The sequence below is a fragment of the Schistocerca americana genome, chromosome 9 (genome assembly GCF_021461395.2).
Source record: "Schistocerca americana isolate TAMUIC-IGC-003095 chromosome 9, iqSchAmer2.1, whole genome shotgun sequence".
In the NCBI taxonomy this organism is placed as follows: domain Eukaryota; kingdom Metazoa; phylum Arthropoda; class Insecta; order Orthoptera; family Acrididae; genus Schistocerca; species Schistocerca americana.
The window spans coordinates 65305048-65327571 of NC_060127.1; the positions used below are offsets into that span (position 1 = coordinate 65305048).

The 22524-nt window shown below is 42.8% G+C and overlaps 1 protein-coding gene and 1 pseudogene across 1 annotated transcript in view; both read left to right on the plus strand.

Annotated features, from left to right (window-relative positions):
• Nucleotides 1–22524, plus strand: part of LOC124550940 (uncharacterized protein CG43867) — a 396962-nt gene that overhangs the window by 33784 nt on the left and 340654 nt on the right. The gene's annotated exons all lie outside the window — the stretch shown is intronic.
• On the plus strand, nucleotides 13960–14077 carry LOC124551561 (annotated as a pseudogene).

Sequence of the window (22524 nt, forward strand, 5' to 3'; positions counted from 1 at the left end):
AAACCTTCGACCATAGATACTAATAGACTGGGCAAGCAGTGCAGCGGCTATACGTCTGGCGTGGCTGCAACATCGAATCACGTGACTGTTGGCAGAACGTCGGCGGGAGTTCAAGGCAGCATTCTGATTTCACCTCCAGTATTGCTCAGTGGATTTCCTCCTAACTTCACCACATTAAATGAAGCTTATGTAAACACAGCTAGAAGTGATAAATTATTGCGTAACCACTGTACAAATTTAGTTTTACAGCCATTACTTCACAATGAACTTTGTTAACTGCTGAAACACTTTCGATGTTCGGCAATATATTCGCCGCGAATATTTCAGTGTTACCAATTATAAGATGCATTCTCTACTCACAATACGCGTTATGCACTGCATAAAATGTAAATATTACGTGTGTATCTTTTAGTGCCTTGGTTGTAGAAAGTGTTATAGACTTCATAAATCGGCATAAACAACAAAACCTGTAACGTAAACACACGTGTTCACATCGAATGTAACGAACTCAATTGTGTCGTTCACCCATAAAACGTAAAGCAGTTTCATTTGAAAGCTCTTTTTTGGTTTAAACAGTTTGTTTCGTAGATGTATCAAATAAGATATCTACAAAATCGGTGCCTACTTACATGAATACTTGTTCCACAAATCATGAATACGATACTTCACAATGATGTGTCAGTTTAATGAAAGGTAGACCTATCATTACATGACAATTCTTCCAATCACTTATTTATACCTAAAAAATCGTCTACTGAGTAGGAGCTGTCATTCACAGATTCTTTTAGTTTGATTTTAAATGCTGGTTGGCTATCTGTCAGGCTTTCAATGCTTTTTGGTAAATGACCAAAGATTTTTGTAGCAGCATATTATTTATCCCATAAATTACAGCTTATTATCTGGAAACTAACATAGGCCATACAACTACCTTTTTGCAAATGGTATTCAGTATTTGTTTCTGATATTTGTATGTTTTGTAACTGGGAAGTACAAAATAAAACTAAACCCTGATGAGAAATCAAACCCCTAACTTGTTTTTGCAAATTGTTCTCTAAAATAATACCAGCGTAATTCACCCCTTTTTGTACCAAAGTCAGATTCAATCCAGGATAGAAAAATCATCCTTTCTTCTTATGTAGTAGCAATGCACATTGCCATTGCTTTTGGAGTGGGAAGGGTTATTGGTAATAAATCTCTCTCTCTCTCTCTCTCTCTCTCTCTCTCTCACACACACACACACACACACACACACACACACTAATATATATATCTTCTTCAAAGTGCTTCGAACAGATGCGTGTGTGCGCAGTAGGCTTGAAATCTTTTCGTTTCACTGCCTGTATCCACATCTGCCTGCGCCCTTCATCCTTTGGAAACCTATACGAAAGAGAAAAAGCAGCTTTGTAGCTTACCATTTCAAGAAATACATACGATTGCAATGTGCGCCTGGAAACACACACAGCGCTTCAAACCGCCAATTTACGTAACTGTGGCGTTCTGGGTAAGGATATGATACACACAATAGTTTATCAGTATTCAAGAAATACCGCTAAATTATACTAATAATACTTACACGTGAAATATAATGTTACTACCCTTCACAAAACGCTCGGTACAACCATAAGCACAACAGGATACCACCATTGTTTTGCCAATAGTCACGTGGTATAGCAGTAGAGATGTTGGTGCCACGAAATATACGTCATGACCAGTCTACCAATATCTATGGTCGAAGGATGAAACCGAAAATCGATTTTTTTCGAACTGATTGCGAACGGATAACGGAAGCTCATGCCGTGCTGCGCTCTCGGCGGCGAAACGGTGGAACTACATACTGCGCGGCGCTGGTGTTCCGCGACTGATGCAGGGCGCCTCAGTCGGCTGACGCGCGAACTAGGAGGAAGTGGTCGCGTGTGGTTGGGGCAGGTCCAATTGCAGAGTCCAACACATACACCCACGAAGAGACAGTCCGCGTGGCCCAGTTTGACCTCGCGCGCAGTACAGCGCTCCAGGGGTCAATAACAACCCACGAGAGCGACGGAACGCGGGCGGCGGAGAAGATGGAACGCGACGGCCTGGCTCTCCTCGTGAAAATTTCAGTGCGGCAGTTACAGCGGCCGCAGTCTCCGGAGGTCGCTCTCCGCGAAATAAGGCCGTCGCGTGCCTCTGCTTGCCGGGACAGGCGAAGAACTGCAGAGGGCGCTGGAACCTTCTGGCAAAAGCCTGGGATTTCAGCTCGCATAGCAGCGGGCTTTACTCAAATTGCAAACAGGAGAAAAGCAGAAAATGGTAACAACTTTTATAAAAGATATAACTGAAGCAAAGAAAGTGATGACAGGTGCGAATATTACCGAACTATCAGTTTAATAAGTCGTGGTTGCAAAATACTAGCACGAATTCTTTACAGAAGAATGTAAATACTGTTAGAAGCCGAAATCGGGGAAGGTGAGTTTGGATTCCGGTGAAATGTGGGCACGCGAGGCAATACTGACCCTACACTTATCTTAGAAGATAGGTTAAGGATAGGCAAACCTATGTTTATAGTAGTTGAAGACTTAGAGGAAGCTTCTGACAATGTTGACTGGAATACTCTCTTTGAAATTCTTTAGGTAGGAGGGGTAAAATACAGGAACCTGAAGGTTATTTACAACTTGTACAGAAACCGAGTCAAAACAGTCGAGGGGCATAAAAGGGAAGCAGTGGTTGAGCAGAGAGTGAGAGAGGGTTGTAGCCTATTCCCGATTTTATGCACACTGTAAACCGGTAAAGGAAACCAAAGAAAAAATTGGAGTAGGAGTTAAAGTTCAGGGAGAAGAAATAAAAATTTTGGGGTTTGCCAATGATGACATTGAAATTCTGTCAGAGACAGCAAAAGACTTGGAAGAGCAGTTGAAAGGAATGGACAGTGTCTTGAAAAGTGGGTATACGATGAGCATTAACAAAAGCAAAGCAAGGATAATGGAATGTAGTCGAATTACATCAGGTGGTGGTGAGGGAATTACATTAGGAAAGGAGTCTCGTAAAGCAGTAGATGAGTTTTGCTACTTGGCAACTGATGATTGCCGAAGCAGAGAGGATCTAAAATGTACACTGGGAATGGCAAGAAAATCATTTCTGAGTAAGAGAAATTTGTTAACATTGAATATGGATTTAAGTGGTAGAAAAACTTTTTTGAAAGTATTTGTGTGTAGTGTAGCCATGTATGGAAGTGAAGGAAGCACGATAAACAGTTTAGACACGAAGAGAATAGTTTTTGGAATATGGTGTTAGAGAAGAATGCTGAAGATTAGATGGATAGGTCACGTAACTAAGAAGGAGATTCTGCACAGAACTGGGGAGCAATGAAATTTGTGGCACAACCTTACTAGAAGAAGGGATTGGCTGATATGACACATTCTGAGACATCAAGGGACCACCAATTTAGTGTTGTAGGGAAGTGTGAGGGGTAAAAGTCGTAGAGGGAGACTGAGATATGAATACAGTAAGCAGATTCAGAAAGATATAGATTGCAGTAGTTATTTGGAGATGAAGAGGCACGCACAAGATAGTGTAGCATGGAGATCCGCATCAAACCAGTCTTCGGACTGAAGACCACCACAACAACACATAACAGAATTATCCAAAGACACAGTCAAAGAGTTTACAATACATCTTTTATAAAAGATATTTGACAAAGATCTTTTACAGAGAGCACGGGTCTAATAGAATGTAGTCGAATCAAATCAGGCTATAATGACGGAAGTAGACTAAAAAACGAGACACGAAGAGTAGTAGATGCATTTCTGCTTTTTAGAACATCAAAATAACTGGCATTGGCAGAAGTACAGAGGTTATAAAATGCAGACTGTCAGACATGTTAGTGTCTAAAGTAATTTTAAACGTTTTGATGTCTTTTAGGAAAATATTTTTCGGAATGCGGTACAGAAGTCAAACATGATTGATAACTATGTTGGACAAGACGAGAATATAGAGAACCTCGAATGGTCCGACTTCCCGCTTAATCAGACCATCCTGTTTCCGGTGTTTGTTTACGTACAAGGGTTACTGCTACAGTCAGACCTAGGCTTATCCATGAGTCATCGTCTGTGATATGGATCAGAAGGCAGTTGACCATTGTAAGTGCGATAGTTCGATCAGTTTGAGAGCGAAATAATTTGTGTCTAACTCGATCAATAGGTGTTATTGTGCACGCATTTCTTTTATAGATTAGCGAAAGTGTTCTTCTTACATTTTAAAAACTAAATTATGGCACCAAATAAATGTAAAAATCTGACGACTTACTCATTTTAATCAAAACTAGACATGATTGTCTTAATGGGAATTCCGCGATCGTTCATAAAATAAAATATGGCGTTTCAGTCTTCGATAGTTATTCTTGATTTTCAATTACCGGTTTCGGGCTAGCTGCCCATCTTCAGATCATATATTGCAGTTACAGAGTAACTTGTCCGTCCGGAACAATCGGTTCGCTGTCCGATTGTTCCGTAAGGACAAGTTACTCTGTAACTGCAATATATGATCTGAAGATGGGCAGCTAGCCCGAAGCCGGTAATTGAAAATAAAGAATAGCGATCGAAGACTGAAACGCCATATTTTATTTGACTTACTCATTGTCGCTGTAAGTCGAACAGCCGACGAGAACGAGAAAAGATGACTACGAAAACAATGAAATTGCGGCTCGAGTATCGCATTCAGATGCTAAAAATGCATTCGATATAGGCCTTCAGTACGCGTTTTCTAATAATCAAAAGAACATTGCAGTCCTTCTTAAGAACAAACATTTATTTGGGCGTGGTTTCTCGTGTTTTAAACAGTTAAGTACAAATCAGTTGTGTGTCAAAACAGTACTGTAATAAGGTATGTACGGGTGTTAAATTTTCGCTCACAGTAACAATATCTTACAACACGATATAGACGTACTTCATAGTGCAGGCACTACTCTACATTACACTTTCTTGTAAGATTCTTTAGTGTGCTGTCGTCTTCTTTTTGTTTAGTTACTGTTTTAACACGGAACAATATTTCGAACGGTATTTTTTAAAGGAACACACCGCCATATGACTGTTTTATTGTTTATTTAAGTACAACTCTGGTTTCGGTCTTTTATGCCATTTTCAAGTATTTGATTTTATGTCTGTAACATATATTGCAGGACGCTTAACATGTTGTCAAGCTCAAAGGTGGCCATAAATTAAGAAGAAAAATATTGGCTCCCGACGAAATGCCAGATGTAAAATCACCATCTTGTAACGGATCAGTAAATAATCGTGGGAGCCCGTCATATTTAGTAAAAACAGGCTTATCTTGGTAAATAAAAGATAAGGGCATGTCCTTAAAATGTAACGATCATTACGTTTAAGGACATGTCCTTATATTTTATTTACCAATGTCCTTAAACGAATGATCGTTACGTTTTAAGGACATGTCCTTATCTTTTATTCACCAACATAAGCTTGTTAAAGGCATAAAATAGGTAGTTTACAGGAAAAAAATTAGCTATATATTGGAGTTCGAAAACATACCTTCGCTGTATTTGTCAAATTACTGGATGGAGAAAGAAACAGATGATTCAAATTTGGATTTAAGTTATAAGTTAAAAATTAAATTGGACATTATTAAAACAACACCTAACAAAACTAAGGAAAGAGTTGTTTTCTGTACATAAATGTAAATGCAAAAGTTAATAAAGATTTGGTACTAGAATATTTCCTTGTCTTATTTGCTAACCTACTAAAAATCGTAAGACATTTCCCATATACAGTGATCCATGGGCAAGTATTTCGGTTGCCGAAAGTGGGGAATCGTATGACCTTGAAAAGTAGTTGAAACTAGGTAGTTGAAAGTACAGAGACCCCCTTTTCGTATCTATATGAGTTTAAATGTAGACGTCATCAGTGACCTTCGCACAGCAGCTTGGAAACGCTCCACAACACCGCCAAGGTCTTCCAGTTTCCTTATTTTGTGACTGTCTTTTATTTGAAATAATGCAGTGTGTGTGTGTGTGTGTGTGTGTGTGTGTGTGTGTGTGTGTGTGTGTGTTTTATGATAGCAGCAGCAATAACATGATTTACACCATGCGAGGTCTAGTTTTCTGTGAGAGGTGATGGATCAGAATGTGTTAATGTCAGTTTAGAACCTGACACAGACCTCGAAGTCGTAGCGGAAAGGGATATATGGCAGTGTACAAATTGTGTTGCAGCAGAAAAAAAAACAATGTTTCAAACAATGACACAGGGTCACAGGGAGCGTCTCTTGCGACTTTATAGTTTGTGGGAAACGGTCATCCTCCTACAGGACAGGCGATGCAACTTTAAACTGGTCTGTGCAACGGATCAATACCTGTATATTTAATAGGATCGTCACATGTGCTCGATGCCAGCATGCAGACGGTATTTGTTTTCGATATATTGGAAGAGAGAGAGATGCGGTAAAAATCTTATCGAGTTCTGTAATGTTGAAGTTAGTGGAGCTTTTATATTTAGTAATTTTTCTCTGTTGGATGGTACAGAATAACAATGATAGCATGTTGGGGTGATAGATGTAAATGGGCCCTGAGGGACACAGCTCTGCTTCGGACATCAGTATCTGTATGTAGTTTGGGGACGCACCACAATGCAACAGCAAAATCCTCTTCCTTCTCCCAGTTGCCATACTGTCTTTTCTGCTGCCTCGTGTTGCAGAATCAGGCTTCGTTTGGCGCTGACCTTATACATCGTACACTGTTAGCAGAGCTATGACAACTTGTTCCCATTTCCACAGAATGGTCAAAATACGGTCCTGTCGCACTAACTCAGGCCACTCTGTTTCTACACAGGCTGCAGAAGGTGGTAGATACAGCTCTCTGCGACTTCTGCTCAGTTGCGACTTAAACTGGAACAATCACATGTGCAAAGCTGCAGAAATGACAGCAGTTTCAAGAGGCATAGGGACTATCTGAAATTTTACTGTAGCAGATAAGTTCGAAAAAGGTGAACTGTTTCAAGATATGAGACTGCCAGAAATATGATTCACTAGTGGCTGTAATCATTAAAGGACTTCTCCATCTGATACAATGCAGGTATGTGGTTGAATAGAAAGTCTTGATTCCAGCCGGCCGGCGTGGCCGAGCGGTTCTAGGCTCTACAGTCTGGAACCGCGCGACCGCTACGGTCGCAGGTTCGAATCCTGCCTCGGGCATGGATGTGTGTGATGTCCTTAGGTTAGTTAGGTTTAATTAGTTCTAAGTTCTAGGGGACTGATGACCTTAGAAGTTAAGTCCCATAGTGCTCAGAGCCATTTGAACCATTTTTGAACCTGATTCCAAATCATAGACATAATTTCTACCAGAAAGCGTAGCACTAGAGATCTGCAAAGCTAGTGTACATTTCTTACTACCTCAATCAGCACACCATCTACTGTTTGTGATCCTTCTCAATCAAACATCGTCTATAACCCAGTCAATATATCACCGAACCTCTGAAGTGGCATCGAGACAGAATGCGTTACAAATACTGGAGAAATATCTAGCGGCGACATGAGAGAGTTGCAAATACCATGTTCCTTAGCCGAATCACTTTCTAAATTCGGTAATTTTATTGCAAGGTTGCACCATTGGCGACGTGTAACCGCGCTGTTGGTCTGATGATATACACACTGTCCATATTCAGTGTCATGGTGTTTGTCTGGAGAAAACCACTTCATTCAAAGGTAATTCCATGCCTCGCTTTATAAAACCAGTATAGCTTTTAACATGGATACTTGTGTGCACTTGTAGAAACAAGACCGCTTGTGACATTAATATACATTAGTTGTTGCGATCGTGTTTTTTAACACCTGGTGGTTTGTAAGACGATAATGCGTCTCTTTCTAAGACACTATGGTACCACTCGCAAGAAAAACTTATGACATGTCCATCCATTGCTGGTTTTCAGTCAGTATTATTTCGTATCGCCTGCAATCAGTTATTGGCGATGTATTATACTCAGTAGTAGGGGATGCTTGATAGGTTCGCCTCGAACATCACGCTTGTAAAGTATGTGTGTGTGTTCCTGTCGTAAGGAAGGTGTGGATTTGACATGTAATACTGTGATAACAAAGGGAGGAGTATGTCAAAAAAATGGTTCAAATGGCTCTGAGCACTATGGGACTTAACATCTATGGTCATCAGTCCCCTAGAACTTAGAACTACTGAAACCTAACTAACCTAAGGACATCACACAACACCCAGCCATCACGAGGCAGAGAAAATCCCTGACCCCGCCGGGAATCGAACCCGGGAACCCGGGCGTGGGAAGCGAGAACGCTACCGCACGACCACGAGATGCGGGCGGAGGAGTATGTCAAGTCATAAGAATGGTACAGATATTTTTATTTCCAGAGCCACAGCCGTCAGCAGGGTGTATTCCCGATACTTCGCTCACTGTCAAATTTCGTCCAATTGAGACCGCGATTCTGTCTGGCGCACAGCGCCAGTGGCCTATAGCGGGAATGACTCGTGTTCCCAGCTAATGATACGAGCTGTCCAAATGGAGAGGCCTGTTGGGATGCGGGAATGTAACTCACTTAACCGTGTCGTCCTCTAGATGACCAAATAGCGAACTAATATTTAGTATGTGTTGGACAGCTTTCGTGATCGTGTGGAAATTTGAGATGATTCAATATGGACGTGTATTTGTGTTGGACCATTATTCCCTCCTATGTAAACTGTCTAGTTGACTGATTCTGCACATTCCCGTCTTTATTTGTTGAGAGAACATCGATTGTGGTGTGTTGAATGCATCTAGCTAGTGAAAGATGGATGGAGGACGCGTTTGCTGGTTCTCTAGACATGAGAAACACCTTAGTTGACTTTGTAAATTACAAGGATTTCGAATCTGTTATATTACCGACATTGGTATGCACGAATGGAAATATCAGTTTATTTTTTTCGAGGTTTCATGTAAAGGTCTTCAAAGATGAGGTAAGTTTCTTGTTACTCACTGGTTTACAGCATGCTGCACCTTGCTAAAATTTTGGGTTTCTAGAGAAATAATTCCCAGTCTATATCCTTGGAATTACACTGCACAAGCCATGCTGCTATGCAAGCGATATTGCTATGTGCATGATATCGAGAAGTACCACGAAAATGGTATGATATTCTGGCAAACCATGTGAAAGTTACATATGCTCTTGTAATCCCAGAGTTTGGAGATGGGTGAAGAAAGCAAGCAAGTAGGTCAGGGACAGAAACAGTGACGCCTCTGTGCCAAGGGGAACCAATCTCGACTTTGTACAACAGTTCTGAGAGTGACTGCAGTCCACTGAGGGCGCTCTGATCACATGTCGAGAGCGGATGACTTGTGACCGTAGGCTGCATTGGATGACTGCCTGACCTCATGGGAAATATCTAGTGCTGCGAGGAGTATATACGGTGCATGTGCTTATGCTGTCTGTCTTCGCGGTATATGTATGAATGTCTGGAAGCCGATAGCTATGTGCATGATGCAAAAGGGGCGATTTTATATGATGCAGGATACGAAATGTATGTTTACTACATCGACACGGTACGCGGTGATATATTGCTCGGTTGGAGATCGGCTTCACACTGAAATATTCAAGCTTCCGTACTCAGTGGCAGAGCAGTGTGATTGAGCAAGAATCTTTCCATATTTTATGTTCTATTGACCACTTTTGCAGGGTTTAACTGTCAGTGCAATATGGCGATCTGTACAAAATAGTTTTGCTGCTGAAAGTCTCATCCACAGAGAGAAAAAGGTCGACAGTATCATTCACTGGGCAGATAAATTCAGTAAGAATGGATCACAATGCTCCATTCATTCGCAAGACATTCTTTGTGCTGGGTCACAGGAGCCTCTACATAGCGATGAGAACATTTGCATTTCGGAGATGTTTGTTGAAAGTAGGACTTAACGATTTCCAGTAAGGGTAACATGTGATGGATAGGGTGCCACATTTAGGACCATCAGGAGGAATGCATTCGGCGTTATCCTGGGCTATTTTCGTAAACAGGTTCTGTTAGGTCAAGCATTTCCATGCGGACAAGCTCAGACATCATGAAAGCTCCTACAAAAGCCACTGTTAACTATTTCTGCGGCTCTTGGCCAATCCTGAGAAGGGACTGATAAACAATGGACGGGCTGACCCATTATGATGTCGAGGAAGAATGTGTTGTTGTGGGCTATTTTCGTGAACAGGTCCTGTTAGAACCAGAATTTCCATCCAGACAAGCCGAGACCTCACGAAACCTACTACAGAAGCGATTATTAACATTTTCTGCAGCGCTTTGCTATTTCCGACTTAGACTTTTATTTACATAGACATGTGACGTCAATATAACATTGAGAACCTTTTAGATGCGTCTGTGAGGGTGAACAGCTATGCAAACATCTCGCACTTGACAATTATACCTGCACTGCACCGTAAGGTATGTGTGGTGATTGAGTAAACCCATACACAGCCGGAAACATCCCGCATGTCCTGTTAGGACTGCTAGGGAGAATGCACTCTGTGCTATTCCGGGAAGCATTGCAACAGATTTCTGTAGCACATCCAGAGGGGGGACTTGACTGTTATTTACATAGACATGTGATGTCAGTATAACCTTGAGAACCTTTTAGCTGTGTCTGCTAGGGTGAGCCACTTTGAAAACATCTCATATCTCTCTCAGCACTGGACGTGCACTGCAGCTATGTGTCATTGAACCAGCAATGGTGCTAGGTGAACACATGATTCGACAGGTATTTCAGAGATGCCGTCACATCATCCTTGTGGGACCCGAATTGAAACCCATGCGTGGTTCGGCAGCTGACAGCCATGTCGTCACTTCGCGGGGTCCACCGGTGCATGCAGACTGCTGGGAGCGTGTGTGCTGTCGGCAGTGCTGGCGTCAGGCATCAGGTTCAAAAAATGGCTCTGAGCACTATGGGACTTTAACATCTGAGGTCAACAGTCCCCTAGACTTAGAGGTACTTAAACCTAACTAACCTAAGGACGTCACACACATCCATGCCCGAGGCAGGATTCGAACATGCGACTGTAGCAGCAGCGTGGTTCCAGACTGAGGCGCCTAGAACCGCTCGGCCACAGCGGCCGGCTCAGGAATCAGGTGGCAGGATGTGTTTTTTACCAGCGATTTTTGTTTAAACTGTATTCGATTTCACTGACCAATAGGATTCTGGGAATTAATAAACTACCCCATACATGTGAAGGATATTGATGTAATTAATTTGCATAAATTTTTTACATCAATGTGGGGGATGGGGCTGTGTGGCGACACGGAGCAGAACAGCAGGTTAACTGCAGAACACTAGGTTAATTTGCATAATTTTTATGAAAAACGCAGTACAATAGTTTAAGGGGGTGGGGGTGGTGACAAAGAAGGGTGCACCAGAAATGGCATTCAGAAGCATGTGAAATTCGGAAAGCGTACCAGAAAATGTTGGAAGGACATAAGTAATTATTTAATTTGGTATCAAAGGCCGTACAACAGTTTAAGGAAATAGGGTGACATGGAAAACCACTTGACAGAACAATAAGTTAAGATACCCAGAGTACAGTGCTGAACATTAGGTTATGCAAAATGTTTATGCCATGTAATTACTTCTTACAAGACCTACAGCTTTCCAAACAGCAGAGAATGATGAGCAAAAGAAATTGAACCCCAACAAACTGAATTTTTTATAAATGAACAATATACCCTCGCATTTTCTGTTATGAGATTCTTCCTCTCCTCCAGACACCAATTTCCGTATGTTCCATACACTGCCTCGCACCCCATAAATTGTTTAAATAAGACATATGCCACATATTGTCTAAATTGTTTAAACAATATTGCATACACTGCAATCGATTTCCAGGCAAATTCTTTAACTAACTAAATAAACTATAGTCGATACACAGCTATAAATAATAAAAAAATATTCTGTACATTGTCTAAATCGTTTAAACAATATTCTATACACCACAATCGAATTCCCTCCAAGTGACCAATCTACTGAGTCTTTTTCCTGCCAATTTCCAGGAGGAGGGTTTACTAGATGGATAGGAGTTAATTAATCGATGAATTTAATCAAATTGATAAGAGGGAGAGGGGACTATTCAAATAACGCAGACCTGAAAGTGTACCTGTAGCAGCAAGGGCAAAGGGGTGTATTGGGAGTTTCATGAAAGGTGGGGGCAGGGGAACAATAGGTTAAGGACCTTTCAATCAAAAGGAAGGATCCTTTTAGCAGAACAATAGGTGGAGGACCTGTCAGTCAAAGGACAACAATAGGTTAATGACCTGTCAATCAAAACAGAACAATAGGTTTGCCTCTGAGTCCGTACCTGCCCCTGATGTAGGCAAGCAGCACTAACAAAACGCGCCAGAACATAGTTAGTCCCACTACTTACGTCTTCAAATTCTCTAGCTATGCAACCATCTACTGCTTCCCTTTAAATCACTGTAACCTATGTCACACGGAATTTGATGTGCATAATGTAGTAGGTCACTATCATGCACATCCTGTAAATTGTATTGCGCATCCTTGAAATGCACAACACCAGTTTTTTTAACAAGTGCACGTTGTCCTGCTTTGAATATCTGTAGTTTTTCATATGCACTACACTCTCATACTGCTGCAGATTTATTCAAAAACTGTTCACAATTGTTTTTGTACTATACTGCAGATGATCCTCCATATACATAATTATGTTTAGTACCTCAATGAGTGTCCTTTACGATGTTTTACTGGAGACGGGATTTGTCGGTCCCTGTCCAACAAGGATGATGAACTAAATGGCTCGACACCTGTTTCTGTATCATATTCACTTGTCAAGCTCTTATCATTATGATTATACTCCTCACGTACATTATTCAAACAGTCGAACGTATGCAACACCACGCATGCCACTGTCTCACGTTGCAGAAAAACTAATATATAATCTGCCACTTCTTTCTCACTCCGAGAAATTACTTGGGTTCCTTTCTGACGAAATATCAACTTCGCAACTGTTGCTGTAGCTGTAATGCAATGTTTACTTCGTTTATCGTTGCCATTGCTCTGATTTGTATCAACACCACCAGCACTATAGTAATGTAGTGTGTGTTACTCGTCGACTAAGCATTTCAGTTATGCTCCCTCGCCTCATGCTGGTTACATCCAGACCCCGCCCCTGTTTGCATTAGCAGCCAACATGTGGGAGACTGAATGCTGTCATTGACCTTTTGCGACCTTGCACTCGAGGCGTTCCTTGTTAGAGAGGTGTTCTACGGACTTATACATGGCTATCCTTTGTGTGTAAAAGACATACGGAAAATAGCCACACATCAATGCATAGAGCAGGTCCCCACAACTATTGGGAAATTGTGCGTGTCATATTCAGGGTCATGGGGTAACGCTTTAGCGGTCATGTCACATAGAACTGGTGGGAACCCATCTCAGCCAATGGGAGCACACAATAAGGCGGCGGGAAACCTCTATCCTTGCCCTGCCCAATAAGTATCAAGCACACCCTCCTCCTCGTTCCCCTCCAAATATTCTTCTCGTATAACTGGGACACTTGGGTGCGTGGAGTCGACTCAGTAATTGTACAACATACGGAGAGGATCAGAGTGTGTCAATTTATTATACTATGTTCATGGTAAGAATAAATCCCATGTAAAAACTACACTATGTATTCTTCCGCGTTTGCTGGAATCTGATAGGCTTTCGTTTCACGTGGAGCGGAAGCTAAGCAGTCTCTGGTACAGTCAAGTGCGATTATAGGGATACCTTTAATTCTGTGCGTTACGCGCATATCAGCTGAGCAATAATACGGGACAACAGCTTCACCGGTATATTTAACTTTGACAGCACTGGCAAGCTAAGTGGTCCAGCAATGGTGTGAACAGTTCCAGTTAAGACGTAAAAAGAGACGAGCAGACAGCAGACAAACAATATAGTTTCGAGTGTCACTTAATTTGTAAACAGCCATATTAATATTCGGCAACATATCAGGAATGCCAACGGCCTTGCCGCAGTGGTAACAGCGGTTCCCGTCAGATCACCGAAGTTAAGCGCTGTCGGGCTGGGCTAGCACTTGGATGGGTGACCATCCGGTCTGCCGAGTGCTGTTGGCAAGCGGGGTGCACTCAGTCCTTGTGAGGCAAACTGGGGAGCTACTTGGTTGAGAAGTAGCGGCTCCGGTCTCGGAAACTGACATACGGCCGGGAGAGCGGTGTGCTGACCACATGCCCGTCCATATCGGCATCCAGCGACGCCTACGGGCTGAGGATGACACGGCGGCCGGTCGGTACCGTTGAGCCTTCATAGCCTGTTCGGGAGGAGTTTAGTTTTAGTTTAAGATACCAGCAATACCGCACACTTCTTAGAGGATCAGACGAAAAGCATAACATGCTGTCGTTCTTAACTCATGAAGTAATGTAATGAAAACTATGAGTAATGAAAATCCGTAACATAAACACAGAGTAATTTTTCTACACGAGCTACGTGTGACATAAAATTTTACAGTACAATTAAATAATGAAGCCACTGACGGTATTACAGTCTGAGAAATACATTTCAGCACTGGAACTGTCTGCTGCACTGATGGGGGTCGATGAACAGTGGAATACAGGAAGCTGTCCAAGCGCCACATTTTCTGCTCTTCTTTTATGATGTGCCATTCAGTATCCCACCGCCGTCCTGCAGTGCCGTGTGCCAAAGCGTCGTGCGTTAGTTCCAGTACGGCTGGCTGCTGAAATGTCTTGTTATTTCTCGCGGCAAATCCCTTAACTTGGCTCCAGATCAGTTCTGTTGGATTCTTATTGCAATGGCAACTGCAAAAATGTAGCATTTGTATGGCATGCTCGCTGCCGCGAAAATTATTGTCTACCATGTTTATACGACGTGTGAGAGCACATCTGTGGTACTGATATAAAACAATAGACATATTCCAAATATAGAGCATCTGATTTTTCATTTTTGTTGTGAAAATTTAATTTGTCACGTTTCTTAATTTAAACCACCTGTGATAATAAAGAATTTATATTTGCAATGAAAACTGGAATTTTACGAACAATATGTAATTAGAAACAAGAATACTTGCACATTTCTTAAAAAGTGATGATTAAATGCATGATAATTACCACATATTTGTGAGTTTTATATGTTCTATACGATGATTGTTGTAATAATATAAACTTGTTGTTGTAGACAATATAAGTTTTGTAAAGAATGTTTTAGGACTATATGGAATATTTTGAGGACAATAAGTCTTATATAAAGATATGTGTACGAACTACAATGGGAAATAAAGGAGCAGAAAACATATTGGGCAGACGGCGTGTTGATGGTGACACAGAGGAAGTAGTAACCTATGAAAGAAGTCCACAAGGACAACAGGATTCTGAATCTCTTAGAAACTGACAATAGACTAAGGAAGTAAATCTTCTGGTGTAAGATGCGAAGGGAAACTGCAAAATATGAAAAGCAAAATTTTATCACTGTATACCGAAAACTGTAGCATTGTAATAAATTAGTTGAAATTAATGTAATATAGTAAATAAGATGTAATTTTTTAGCGCGGTTCCGATGGTGTACTTATTTCTGTCGAGGGATGTATGTATCAAAATTTGTAACCTTAACTGGTGAGACCGGTACTTAAATAACCAGGGGGTTGACGTGTGAGCCTATATAAGCGAGCGGCCATCTTGGCCATGGGTCAGTCGTTGGTCAGTCGTTTTGGAGGGTGGGTGGCGAGCAAGCCTCACCTGGACAATGTGGTCGTTTGAGTAAGAATTTTTCGCGCCGATTTATTTCGACAAAGAGTATTGTCTAATAGTGCAAGTGTGCAAGCATATATTTGGTGAACTGGAAGTGGTACGATTCTTTCTGTGAGTACGATTTGCGAGGTATACATCGTCGTAAGTGAACATGTGACGAACTGTGATTTCGCACCAAAACCGTTAGAACAAAGAGGACAGTGGGACTTGTGATTCTGTTCGAACTTATTGAGTAATTTTCGTTTACAGCAGCCTACATTACTGGTATTAGGAGCTCGGAGTCAAATTATTGTTAAAGTAAAAGTGTAAACCGTCTCACTAGTGCTAATTTCATTGTGTGAAAGAAAAGGACAACGCCAATAAATATTGATTGAACTGCGTCGTGAAAAACTGATTTTGCTATAATAATCGCCTAATTTTTGTTCCCTAGCATAAACTGTACTCATGTCTGAGTGAATAATTAATTCAAAAACTATAACTAATGCGCGGGTGTGGCACAGTGTACTAATGCACCAAGTGTGGAAATCATCCCCTGGGACTTACGTGAGAGCCAAAATTTGCAATAACATTTTGTAACCAACATTTGTATATGCACATTCGTGTGAACTCTTCAACCGCACTTCTTTATTTACCGCCCCGTCGCAACTCCCATCGATCGCCACCTACCCACAGTCCCACTCCCTTGACTCACTGTTCGCTACTCTGAGATTCCCACAGAAGGTCGGATGTATTTGTGCATCCGCACTGAAGAATGTGCATTCATTTCCTAGCAAGGCATATCAATTATATCAATGCGTGGTGCCTGTTCTCTCGGACATGCGCAGTGGCTACCGGACCTGCCTAGCCAGCAGGAGATCCCGGGCTCGAATCCCAGTCCGGTACACATTTTCACTCGTCGCCGCTGATTCTGCATAATGTCCCGCTGCAACTGACAACAGTCTTCCCCTTAACACTTGATTCCGAGTTTGGTAGTACAGGTATATTCAGCTGAATTCTACACTGAAGAGCCAAAGAAACTGGTACACCTCCCTAATATCGTGTACGGCCCCCGCGAGCACGCAGAAATGCCGCAACCGACGTGGCATAGACTAATGTCTGAAGTAGTGCTGGAGGGAACTGACACCGCCATGCTCCAGGGCTGCCCATAAATCCGTAAGAGTATGAGGTGATTGAGATGTCTTCTGAACAGCACATTGCAAGGCATCCCAGATATGCTCAATAATGTTGATGCCTGGGGAGTGTTCCTGGAGCCACTCTACAGCAATTCTGGACGTGTGGGGTTTCGCATTGTCCTGCTGGAATTGCCCAAATCTGTCTGAATGCACAATGGGACATGACTGGATGCAGGTGATCAGACAGAATGCTTACGTATGTGTCACCTGTAAGAGTCGTATCTAGACGTATCAGGGGTCCCGTATCACTCCAACTAAACACGCCTCGATCAGCTTGAACAGTCCCCTGCTGACATGCAGTGTCCATGGATTGATGAGGTTGTATCCATACCCGTACACGTCCCGCTTGACACAATTTTAAATGAGACTCGTCCGACCAGGCAACATGTTTCCAGTCATCAACAATCCAATGTCGACAGACCCAGGCGAGGCGTAAAGCTTTGTGTCGTGCAGTCATCAATGGTACACGAGGGGGCCTTCGGCCCCGAAAATACATACCGATGATATTTCGTTGAATGGTTCGCACGCTGACACTTGTTGATGGCCCCTCATTGAAATTTGCAACAATCTGCGGAAAGTTTGCACTTCAGTCACGTTCAACGATTCTCTTCAGTCGTCGTTGGTCCCGCTCTTGTATGATCTTTTTCAGGAGGCAGCGATCTCGGAGGTTTGATGTTTTACGGGTTCCTGAGATTCACGGTACACTCGTGAAATGGTCGTACGGGAAAATCCCCACTTCATCAGTACCTCGGAGGTGCTGTGTCCCATCGCTCGTCCCGATGTAACAACTGCGTTAGACACTTGTTGTCTTATGTAGGTGTTTGCCGACCGCAGCGCCGTATTCTGCCTGTTTACGTATCTCTGTATTTGACTACGCATGCCTATACCAATTTCTTTCGCACTTCAGTGACCTTGTGAGCTCATACCATGCGGCGCCGGCCGAAGTGGCCGTGCGGTTAAAGGCGCTGCAGTCTGGAACCGCAAGACCGCTACGGTCGCAGGTTCGAATCCTGCCTCGGGCATGGATGTGTGTGATGTCAAATGGTTCAAATGGCTCTGAACACTATGCGACTTAACTTCTGAGGTCATCAGTCGCCTAGAACTTAGAACTAATTAAACCTAACTAACCTAATGACATGACACACATCCATGCCATAGGTAGGATTCGAACCTGCGACCGTAGCGGTCGCTCGGCTCCACATTGTAGCGCCTAGAACCGCACGGCCACTCCGGCCGGCGTGTGATGTCCTTAAGTTAGTTAGGTTTAAGTAGTTCTTAGTCTAGAGGACTGACGACAGATGTCAAGACCACTAGTGCTTAGAGTCATTTGAACCATTTGAGAGAGATAAGATAGCTTTCAGCTCTAACTATCAACTGTACGGGTACCAACTGATCCTAATGAGACGTAAAGGAGCCCTGTTTGTTTTCGACTGTTAATGAACACAGTTTTGACAGGTTTTAAAGGATCAAATGTTTCTTTAGACGATGTGGTGTGTCAGGGAAGAAACCTGCATGAGCATAATGAGAAGCCCTATCTAATTCTTTGTTGTTTACAGAGCATAAGCTGAAGCTGCAACTGGAAAAGTGAGAGTTCTTACGAAAGGAAGTAATTCTCTTGGGTCTTCCGGAGAAGGGGATCGCTCCGGGTATGGCGAAAGTGGAAAACGTCATGTTGCTTGCACAGGCCGAGAACCACGAATGAAAAGAATTTTTAGCGTTAATCTGATACTCTCAGCAGTTTATTGCAAAGTTTAGTAAAATTGCAAAATCAGTCCAGCAACTGCTAAAGACGAGAGTAGCATATGACAAGAGAGATGTCAGTTCGTGCGCAACATCCCTCACCGGCAACTCTGTCACAATTATAGACGGTTATAGAGACAGCATGGCTCACTGTTTCTGCAGAGTCCGTGCCATGCATGACGCTTGGCAAAAGGGCCAATTCTTGTGGGTCAGATTCAGTGGAGTAGCGAGTTGCTAGGCGTCACGGGACAGCAAATACACGGCCGGTGCCAGGATGCTGGCGAAATGATCACCGGATGCGATTTAAGGTATACTCAGTACACATCTACACTGCTGGCCATTAAAATTGCTACACAAAGAAGATGACGTGCTACAGACGCGAAATTTAACCGACAGGAAGAACATGCTGTGATATGCAAATGATTAGCTTCTCAGAGCATTCACATAAGGTTGGCGCCGGTGGCGACACCTACAGTGTGCTGACATGAGGAAAGTTTCCAACCGATTTCTCATACACAAATAGCAGTTGACCGGCGTTACCTGGTGAAACGTTGTTGTGATGCCTCGTGTAAGGAGGAGAAATGCGTACCGTCACGTTTCCGACTTTGATACAGGTCGGATTGTAGCCTATCGCGATTGCGGTTTATCGTATCGCGATATAGCTGCTCTCGTTGGTCGAGATCCAGTAACTCTTAGCAGAATATGGAATCGGTGGGTTCAGGAGGGTAATACGGAACGCCGTGTTGGATCCCAACGGCCTCGTATCACTAGCAGTCGAGATGACAGTCATCTTATCCGAATGGCTGTAACGGATCGTGCAGCCACGTCTCGATCCCTGAGTCAACAGCTGGGGACGTTTGCAAGACAAAAACCATCTGCACGAACAGTTCCACGACGTTTGCAGCAGCATGGACTATCAGCTCGGAGACCGTGGCTGCGGTTACCCTTGACGCTGCATCACAGGCATGAGCGCCTGCGATGGTGTACTCAACGACGAACCTAGGTGGACGAATGGCAAAACGTCATTTTTCCTGATGAATCCAGGTTCTGGTTACAGCATCATGATGGTCGCATCCGTGTTTGGCGACATCGCGTTGAACGCACATAGGAAGCGTGTATTCGTCATCGCCATACTGACGTATCACGCGACGTGATGGTATGGGGTGCCATCGGTTACACCTCTCGGTCACCTCTTGTTCGCATTGACTGCACTTTGAACAGTGGACGTTACATTTCAGATGTGTTACTACCCGTGGCTCTACCCTTCATTCGATCCCTGCAAAACCCTACAATTCAGCAGGATAATGCAGGACCGCATGTTGCAAATCCTGTACGGGCCTTTCTGGATACAGAAAATGTTCGACTGCTGCCCTGCCAACGCATTCCCTAGATGTCTCACAAATTGAAAACGTCTGGTCAATGGTGGCCTAGCAACTGGTTCGTCACAATACGCCAGTCACTACTCTTGATGAACTGAAGTATCGTGTTGAAGCTGGATGGGCAGCTGTACCTGTACACGCCATCCAAGCTCTGTTTGACTCAATGCCCAGGCGTATCAAGGCCGTTATTACGGCCAGAGGTGGTTGTTCTGGGTACTGATTTGTCAGGATCTATGCACCGAAACTGCGTGAAAATGTAATCACATGTCAGTTCTAGTATAATGTATTTGTCCAATGAATACCCGATTATCATCTGCATTTCTTCTTGGTGTAGCAATTTTAATGGCCAGTAGTGTAGGTCAAAATAAGACAACAGAAACTTCCTAAATTACTGAGAGCTCGGGGCTATAAAAGGAGTGGTGTTCTGTAAAGGGAACCAATACGTCATGCGAAGCCAGTAACAGGTTAGGAACGATGTGTATGGATAGACTCGTCTCCTCCTCTACACACCTTCAGCATCACGTCCTATCGGAGACAGACGGGGATGAAGGGCAAAGGCTGAACGAAATTAGGGAACACGGCTGTCCTCGAGAGAGTAGCAGGGTCTCAGAGTAGTAGACAGATAAGTGGAGAGTTTGAGAGTCAGCAGTTCTGTTTTGTCTTTGAGCGGGTACTACACTATACGCTGTTCATCGTAAGAATAAACCTGATGTAAACATTACGCCATGTATTCTTCCGCGTTTGCTTGAATCTCAATGGATTTCTTTTCACGTGGTGCAGAAGCCAAACTGTGACCAGCACAGTCAAGTACGATCGTTAGGATACGTTTTATGCAGTGTTACACGCACATAGACTGAGCGATAATGCGCGACAACAGCTTTACCGGTGCATTAAACTTGCGACAGCACTGCCCAGCCAGCGGTCCAACTAACGTGTAATGACATGAGCAGTTGCAGTTCAGAGATAAAAAGAGACGAGCAAAGAAACAGTACACCTTCGAATGTCAATTTGTAAAGAGAATGAAATAATATTCGGCAAAACTGCAGCACTACCGTGCGCTTCTTAGGTGACCAGACGGAAAGCATAAAATGCTTTCGTTCTCTCTTGATACAGCATTCTAATTACAAACGAGAGTGATGAAAATTTGTATCTTAAACACAGGGTAATTATTCTGAGTGAGCTGCGTGTGATGATAAAGCATACTGCAAAGACTTCGCCGTACTGTTGAATACTGAAGCTACTGAAGGTATTACTGACAGTCAATCGTCTGGGAATCTCTTAGCTCTTTCGTTACCCGAATCGGAGAAATACATTTCATTTCTGGAAGTGACACCTGCTATGTTGATAACGAGCCTATCAACAACAGAATCCGCCGGTCGGAGTGGCCAAGCGGTTCTAGGCGCTTCAGTCTGGAACCGCACGACCACTACGGTCGCAGGTTCGAATCGTGCCTCGGGCATGGATGTGTCTGATGTCCTTAGGTTAGTTAGATTTAAGTAGTTCTAAGTCTAGGGGACTGGTTACCTCAGATGTTAAGTCCCATAGTGCTCAGAGCCATTTGAACAACAGAATCTACAAAGCCAAGCAGGCCGCATTTTCTCGTCTTCTTTTATGACGAGCCATACTATATCCCGCCAGTGTTCGGCAGTGACGTGTCAAAAAGCTGCGTGCGTTAGTTCCAGTACGTCTGGCAGCTTAACAGTCTTGTTACTTCTCGGCCCAAATCCCACAACTTAGCTCCAGATCAGTTCTGTTGTGTTCATATTGTAATGGTACAGTAGCAAATGCAAATATGCAGCATTTGTATGGTGTGTTCGATGCTGTGAAAATGTTTTTCATGTTCCTAAGACACTTATCTGCATCTGTGGTGTAAAACGGAGTCCAGACAAAGGGTATCTGGTTTTTCATTTTAGCCTTAAAAAATTAAATTGTTATGTTTACTTAATGTAAGCAACATTTATTAACAGTCAGTCATAAAATATTGATATTTAAGCATTCATATTTGAAATGAAAACAGGAATTTCGCGCGCAGTATGTAATTAGAAACAAGAAGACGTGCGTTATTCACAAAAAATCGTGATGAATTTTACAATCACGAGATGTAGGTACTTCAAATTGAACGAGAAAAAACAATGACTTAGGCGAGATTTGGACCGGCGAAGTAGTATATTTCAAATCAATTATGCTACCGATTCCGCTACACGTCCGGTTTGCATTTGAGTCTCAACTCAACCTAATACAATCCCTCGGAAAACTATAAAGCCAACTATCTCCGTAAATTTATGACAAACATTAAGAACAACCTATTTCTCGGCACTTTTTAACCGTGTTCCACTACGGAACAGGAAGCAGGGCCAGCCATTTCCACACTGCGCATCAACAGCGCGACAATCAGAGCTCAACAGTGCAGAGGCTGTGACTGTACACGATTTTTGAAATAAAGACTACATAGGTAAGGCGTGCTTAAGAAAAACGTTGATGGCTTTTAATACATTTGAATATCTTATAGTTT